At 38.7% G+C, this 8,575-nt stretch overlaps 1 pseudogene; it reads left to right on the top strand.

Annotated features, from left to right (window-relative positions):
• The first annotated feature begins 3,258 nt into the window (after positions 1–3,258).
• On the top strand, positions 3,259–4,044 carry LOC149168781 (uncharacterized; annotated as a pseudogene).
• Positions 4,045–8,575: the final 4,531 nt, after the last annotated feature.

Genomic DNA, 8,575 nt, shown 5'->3' with positions numbered 1-8,575 from the left:
TAAGAGATATTTTCCTATTATAATCCATGAGATGTATGATTTTTATTATGATGATTTAATGGTTGTTATGTCATGGTTATCAATCTAGTTATATGATGGTTATTAGCATGGATTTGTAATGTGTTCTAACTATGACTTGTTTAGAATTTGATAAGTATTTTATGGTTAATGAATGCATTGGGTAATAAGTGTTATTTCAGCTATTATGAGAGGAAACTATACCTTCTTGGTGATTCTCAAATATGTTTCAGACTTTTATGATTAGATATGCATTCATGACCTACAATTTACATGTTCACCATATGTTTGACATAACGATTATCATGGTTAGGCCCTATTGGGTCAAGTTATTATTCAATTTTTGTATGAGTATCATTGTCATCAAGTCATTTATCATTCTAGAAAGCTTTAGGAAGTTTTGGGCAATGGTATGGAGGTTAGTCTAGAATTGTGGCTCAGAGCTCAGGACCGCGACATTAAACTTAATAATTTAGGTCAAAACCACATGGAGATGGGCTTATGAGTGTGGTTGGATGTCTTCAACCTTATGCGTGTAGTGACAAGGGTTCAGTTGGGAGTCTAGGTCACTAAAACAAAGTTATAACTCAGGGATTGGCCACCTGGGGTGTTACTTTAGCTCCTAGTTGATTTTTAGTCCCTGTAGGATGTCAGTTAGTGATCAATAAGTCTCATTTGTAGACCCACCTTCCATAACTAGAGCTAGGAGGTTGGGTCATGTCATAGTAACTCTTTGGCTCATGTTTACCCTAGAAAGCCAATGAAATTTGGTAAATGTGGGAGGATGCATTACACACCAACTCAAAAACTTCTATCCAACAAATGTGTCCTTACCCTGACCTTTCTTCTTCACCTTATGACTTCCCTTCTCTCCATACCAACTCACACCTTACTCCTGAACCTCAGGAAAGTTTCAACCTAATTTAGGATCAAACATCACAATGAAACTCTCATGAAATACTCCTAAGGTTTAGTTTCCCAATCACAAACACAAAAATAGTATCTCAACCATCAAATCATGCTCAGAAAGATAGACCAGAAACTAAAATTTGGGACAAAAATTTGTATGGTTTTCAAGCATAGAAGAATCCCTAATTAGGGAAAACAATAATGTCCTCAATCTTTCAAAAAAACATTCTTAAGGGAATGAAAAATTAGAATGAAACTTGTCCTTTTATGTGGTCTAACACAACCTCCATTCAAACATAAGAAAGAACATACAAGATCCAACTTCGCCTGTCAATAGGATCTGCATATTACTGAGGTAACGCAATATTACCTTGAGTAGATATCGCTTGAGAAGACATGCTCACTTGGATTCCAAACAAAATCACTTCTATTCCTTCTTAAAGTGTTCATGGTGGAGTCATTTTTCACCAATTGTGATGTCTCTAAATCCAAGAGTACCTAATCCAACATGCTTAAACACCATTTTCTTGAGGAATAAAATTATTCTCATTTGCCTTTATCCCACTCCATTGTAGCCCCAACTACCCCTTAGCCCTTTAAGGGTTCCCCTCATGCATCCAATGAGTAAATGATGAATTTTCTTTTGGGACTTTAACCCCAAATTTTGGGTACAAATCCCACTACATGGGTACATTGCCAATAAAAAACACATTTTTATGGGTCAACTCTTCACAAACCTAGTACGCTGGGGGTTGTGGGAGTACCTCGAAAGCTACAAATTTCAATGTCTTACACTTAAATATTCTACTAAGAGGATAGGTTTCTTATTGAAGGAACAAGACAGTCAAAGGGCCAAGTTGTGCTTTGTGAACATGGAAATTAGTAAGAAGGTAGTACTTGTACTTGTTGATATAGGTGCTTCACACACTTCCTTGAGGGAAATTTTGGTAGGAAAACTCTGGTTTAAAGTATCCATGACAAATACAACAGTGAAAGTATAAACTGCAAGGCTAAAGAAACAAAAGGATTGACATCATATATGCAAATTCAAATTGATGATTTGAAGGGACGTTTGGATTTCATAGTGACTAAAATGCATGATTTTTAAGGTGATGTCAGGCCACGATTTCTTGAGAGGAAGTTGGGTGCTACCAGTATCATGGAGGGATTGAATAAGTATCTTAGATGATAGCAATGTGGTTTTTTTTCAGACACACAAAATTAGTAGAAGGAGAGTGTGCACCTTCTATATGCATGGAGCATGAAAAACGAAGCATAGAAGTTGGATGTTGAGATATATGGAGTAGTGATCAAGGAAGTGAGGTATGATCTAGTGGGGACACATATTCCACCAAAACATTATCATTTGTTTAAGGCACATGTGGATAGGATACTAGATGACATTCTAAGAGTGCTCTCCCAAAGAAAAACAATGGATTATTGCACTGAGCTTGAGCTTGGTGCACCACCAACATCACAAGCTCTGTACAGGTTGTTAGGACTAGAGTTGGATGAATTAAGGTGTCAATTGAAAGAGACAATTAATGCAGGGTTGATTCATCCTTCTTGATATCCTTCAGTTAACAAGGATGGGAGATAGAATAAGTAGTTGATAATTGATGGAAAATTTGGCATCATTAGGCTCTTAGATCCCTAAATACCTAGAGAAATAGTTTACTATAAAATGACTTGATATCCCTAGATACATTAATTGAAAATCTTAGGAGACAAAATATATCGTCAGTAGAAGGCACAAAGTTTAGCATTATGGGTCCCTAAGAGTCCCAAAATCCTTTGATGGCATTGTGCAAAAGATATCCCCATAGCTTTATTACTTGATAAGGTTTGGCCCATAGTCACAAGGTGGTGAAGCATAGAATTCGATATATTAGCACCGCTCAACCCCTAAAATACTAGATTAATGTTGTGAAAGAGTTTTTAGGTGTTCCTAATATATTGGAAACTAATATGGATCTTTTCTATTGCATATGGTTACAAGTACTTGATGACTTAGTGCCTAAGTGCTAAAAATATACTCGTAGGTGTTTTCTCCTGAGGTCGAGAAGTTAAATATTCGTTAAATAATAGTAATGGGGGATATAAATATGGGTGAAATTTATTGAAAATTGTTCCTGATAAAGGCCCAAAGAAACTTGGTTTTTGTGATATTTCTTAGTGCTAAAGAAATCTTGATATTCCCTTAATTCCTAATCATTTTCCAAATTCCTAGTAAAGTTTGGAATTGTCATTTGTGTATGGTTAAGAAATTAAAAAATGTTGGGGTTTCAAGGATGATGGAGGGTGTTGGATTAGTTTTCTATTAAAAAAAAAATGTCAACCTCTGCGGATATCGTTCAAGGTTCGAACCTCGTCACCTCGCAATTGGGGAAAACTATGGAATGGAGGCTAAAGAATGGTGAGATTGTCAAATGCAGACCTGCTTTCAATGGGAAATTGATTTTTCTGACTTCTGGTTTCCGCATGTCTGTAGAAATGAAGGAGAAGAGAAAAAGCCCTTTCTCTCCTGCTATTAGTAATGTCGAGCACGCATCTGGCGACGCTGCTGAAGTGCAGGAAGAGATGCCGGAAGAGGTTCTCTCTTGGGCGCGGCTGGGGAACTTCTCCATGCTCACCTATGTAGATCTGTTTTCCTACCTGGAGCAAAGGATCTTTAAAGAGGAGGCATAACCTACAGCATCCTTGGGTGCTGAGATGTCAAGGACGATCCAGACAGCGACGGCAGAGCTATTGCCGAAGGAAATCGACTATCATCTTGCCAGTATCTCAGGGTTTCCTGTCACTGATAAGGATATCAAAGTCATTGGAGTCATCTCTAAGAAGGACATAGAAATAGCCTCCAGCTGGATCCAGTACCCTGCAACCCCATCTCTACCGGACCTGCATGCAACCTGTACGCAACCTGCATGCAACCTGTACACTGCTTTTACTGTCGCAGGGAGGACTGGCGAAGCCACCATGGGTAGGGGCTACAGAAGGATTAACCCCATTAAGATGAACCAGCCAGATCCACCTGAAGAAACACATGCATTTCAGATCCAAGTCAATCTCTCAGGCAAGACGACAATGCAATGGGTACGTGCAATAGATCTCGTGTAGGATCTTTTGCAAAAACTCAAACGCCATCTAGGGATCCCCTCCTCTTACCTCAAATTGCTATATAAGGGTAAGCAACTTATGAATCCCCTTCCTCTCTCCTCTTACAGCATTCATAAGGACGCTTCTATTGTGGCTACCTTTCGTTTAAGAGGTGGTTCCTTTAGGCAAACCTCCTCTGCCCCTTCTTTCTCTTATAAAGATGCAGTCCGCAAAGACGCTACCCAACCACAGCCCTCTTTGAAAGCAGATCAACCATTTGGGGCGCTAAAGCCTTTTTTGGTAGACAAATTAGAGGAAATTCCTTCCATCAATTTCTCTCATCCTAAGATTTACGAGCGCTAGCAGATGTTTGCAGAATCCGCACTCATATGCAGATTTAATGGGCTCTGGCCTCGCACATCTGATCTATACCAATGGATCCATAGCAATTGGACTAAAAAAAGTGAGATCTACTTATGTTTAAAAGGATTCTTCATTGTGGCTTTTGACTTAAATGAATATTACCAGAAGGCCTTAACGGGCGGCCCTTGGTTTTGGGGCTCGGCTGGGCTTTTTCACATCCCCTGGTTTCCATACTTCGACCCTTCTACAACTGTCATCACCAAGATCCCCATTTGGGTCAGGCTCCCGAATCTTTCGGCGTACCTCTGGCATATCTCTATCTTCTTAGCCATTGCAAACACTTTAGGATGCTACTTGGCTATAGATTCTTCACGAAAGGCAAATGGACTCTACACCTATGGTAGAATTTGTGCAGAAATAGATATTAGCAAAGGACTGCCAGATCAGATTAATCTCAAGATTGGAGATTTCCACTGGACTAAAACCTTTGATTACGAGAATACAGCCTTCTGTTTCCGCCATTGTCATCAAGCGGGGCACCTCCAGAGTTCCTGTACCCAGTTCCTCGACAAAAAGAAGAATCTAAATCGAAAACCCAAATCTAAAAGCTGGAATCCCTGTGTGCCTCCCCCACCTATGGACGATACAAATTCCTCTAGTTCGGATGAGGAGGAAATTGTAGCAGATGAGCAGAATGTTGAGATTCCGCTGGACGCTCCCTCGGTCGGTCCGACAGACCCCTCTGCCCCTTAGATCTCTCAGAAACGTTCTCATTTATCTTCGTCCTCAAACTATGATAAGGATATTCCACTGCCAAAGAAGAATAGTCTACAACTTGTTATGGCTCAGCCAAACTCCACTGGATGGGCCAAAGTAAGCAAGAAAAAAGGCAAAAAATGTCATGTGGAAGTAACTGCCCTCTCAGGGTAGATCTCTCTGCTTAGTTCCAGTTTTTGTATTCCCGTGTTTTCCCTAGCTCTTTCCTTGATTGTCTCTAAGGAGCAAGGTGGATAGCCCATCACCTTCGGCTCCCATGCTTATCTGCTTCGCTTGCATGCAAGCTTGATTGTACTATACTTTTCTTATCTTAATAGAATTAGTCTTTATTCAGAAAAAAAAAAGGAAAAAGGATGATGGAGGGTGTTGTAACCCTAGGGAAAACCTTTGGCTAAGAAGAGGCCAATGCCTAGGAAATTTTTTCCAAATAGATGAAAATAATTTACTTTTGAAAAATTGTAAATAAAATTCCCCAAAGATATTTTCTTAAAGTGTAATGTAATCTCAGTCCTTGAAAAAAACAGAAGTTCTTAAATATGTCTAATATGTATGTGTCTATAGTTTACTAAGGTTTTAGTATGGTAGGAAGGAGGTTGAACATGAAGGTTTGGTGTAAAGGGCTAAGATAGAATCCTTTCTCCAAAACTCTGCAGAAACTATGAACCGAGAGAAATGAATTTATGAAAATGTGGAGAACCTACTAAGGTTTTTTGAATAATATTTCATAGGTACTCTCTGCCTTTGTTTAAAACATTAGTAAAATGTTTTAAGAAAAGGACCATCATCTTCATTACACACTCTCAATGGAAGAAAAATGTAGTGATAAACTTACAGAAAGAAAAGACACACAACATAGCCAACACACATGTGGAATGATTTGAAAAGTTTATTAATTTTCCAAGAAAGGATTTTCACATTACACCAAAAAACTATGATCTCTAGGAAAAAAATCAGAACCCATCTCCTGGTCTCTTTCTCTTCTTTTAAAGAAAAAATTACCTTGGGGGACGGTTATGAAAACTATCAACTACTTTAACTACTGCTTAATTACTAAGTTCTTTTAAAAATTCAAAATCTATTACAAAATTACAAAACAAAATGATTTCTTAAAAGTGAATCACTTGAAACTTTGATACTTTTATACTTTTGATGCATCCACTTCCTTTGATGCAGTCCCCAGTTCAACAACCTGAATATTCTCCGAAGTGCTAATATTTTACCACTTTTTCCAAAGTGCTAAATTAGGCACTGGACATTGGATTCTTTAGAGATAAGACACTGCAACTATGAAATATAAAGTAGAGGAATGACAAGTGATAAAATATATGTGTGATAGATGAAATAGGTTTTCTCTTAAGTGATAAAGCAGAGAAAATGAGAGTAATTCTAGAAAATTTCAAAAAATATGCTACTACTAATGAAATCAATCTGAAATAAGGAGACAAGCGTTTATTCTACCATTCTATGGAAATGAGAAAAAACTATAGAAACACATGCAATAACATGAAACCATCAAAATAGAAGGAACACAATGATTTTACAATGGAATCCAACTGGGAAACCACCCCACCCTTCTTTGCATTCATTCAAATGAGAAAGAGAAACATTTACAATGTCTTGCTTCAACTCTCAAGTACACCCTGCACTTTAACACTATTATCCTACTTCCTAGATTGCTCTGGCCAACATTTAGCTAATTCAAGCCTCATCCAACCTCATACTTCCTTGTGCGACACTGGAGGAATTAAGATCCTAAAAAATACGGAAATTCCCTATTTCCTTGAACAAATCCAAGGGGGATTGGTCACCTGCTCAGTGAAAAGGAATAATACACTCAAAAATATACAATTATAAATACAAATGTGCCTTTTCCTCCACTCCAACTAGAAAATTTGAATTCCATGCATGTCTAGGAAATTTTTGGCTAATTGGCTATTTAATTGAGAGATTAGTGAGTTATCAAAAATAATAACTACCTAACTGACCTTCAAATGAATCAACTAATGACTAGAGCTCAGTGAACGGAGTTCAACTGAAATTATTTGAACCATATTGCTAAATTTTAGCAATCAACTCATGCACACATCTACTTCTAGCCTAAAAACTCGAATTTACTGACTTAACTAGTACACAAGACCATGTCCCTCTTGCTAACTGTAATCCAAATCATCCTGTTGATGAAGCCTTTTCTTGCTATAATTGCAACACTCCCCCTTTGTAAGAAAAGGGTTGTACAAAACCCCAATCCTAATCTTGTAGTGATATGAAATCACCCAAAAATGATCTTAGTGAATTAGTGAAGGTATTACAGACTCATGTGCTGGGGTTGTGCCTATGTTATTTTATGTAACAAATCGATAAGATTGCAAAATACATAGACACTAAAACAGTAAGAGAAATACAATAAGCAAACACATAAAACACAATAAGCTTAATAAGGAGTTCACCCAATCCTCCTGGGATATGTCTCCTGGTCCAGCCTTCAATGGTGGCCTTTCTATTATGTCTTAAAGCAGATTTTTTACAATAAGGTGCTCAATTTGAGTCTCACTTAACAGATGATGATCAGTAGGATTGTACTTAGATCCCCCAAGTTTCTAGAGTACATAGTCTCCCCTTACTAAATCTCGACCTCAACTGGTCTGAGTGGTATGAGTCCAATTTGGTACTTAGTACCTAACAAGTATACACAGAAGAGTTGCTTGAACCTCTCAAGCCTTCTCTGGAGTTCACAGACTCTTGGACTCTCTCTGTCTCTGTTTTCTCGATGTTGCCTTTGCTCTATAGGTTAGCTCGGCTTCTCTGTTCTCTGCAATTTGCTTATTTCTTGCCTGTCGGCTTTCTGCTTCTCTTTCTTTACCTCCTTTACTCTTTGTCTATTTGTGGCTTAAAGCCAACCTACTCCCTGACTGTTCATTTCCTCTTCTCGGCTCTCTGGATCTTCTACCTCTACCCGCTGGAATTCCCCTACTTTGTGTCATCGTCACTGTGTAACGTTTCACAGAGAGGTGGCCACTTGTTTCCTCATGAACTGAGTGTCAGTTCTCTTTGAATGGTCATTATTTCCGTTGCTCCAAGATTTCCCATGAAACTGATTCCTCTACTAGCTCAGTGGTCATGTTGGACCTCAAATCTCATATGACTCAGCTTATTTCCCCATCGAATCTAGTCATCCATCGGATCATTTCTACATTGTTGATCTGGAGCCTCCAGATCCTATGGTCTTCATCCATATCGCGCGAGTAAGTAGCCTGACCTTTACTCGCGCGATGTGAGTGGTTTTCTCTCTCATCCGCTGGACATGTGTCACCCAGTGTATGGCATCGAGCAGGACTTGGTCAAACCCGCTTACTGCTTGAAGCCCTTTCGATATCCTGCCGGTTTTGGCACAGGACCTGCCTTCTAACAGAAT

This window comes from Pinus tabuliformis, chromosome 4_2 (genome assembly GCF_031772625.1).
Source record: "Pinus tabuliformis cultivar Carrire ecotype Pingquan chromosome 4_2, CPIR1, whole genome shotgun sequence".
Classification (NCBI taxonomy): domain Eukaryota; kingdom Viridiplantae; phylum Streptophyta; class Pinopsida; order Pinales; family Pinaceae; genus Pinus; species Pinus tabuliformis.
This window is presented reverse-complemented; position numbering and strand designations above follow the sequence as displayed.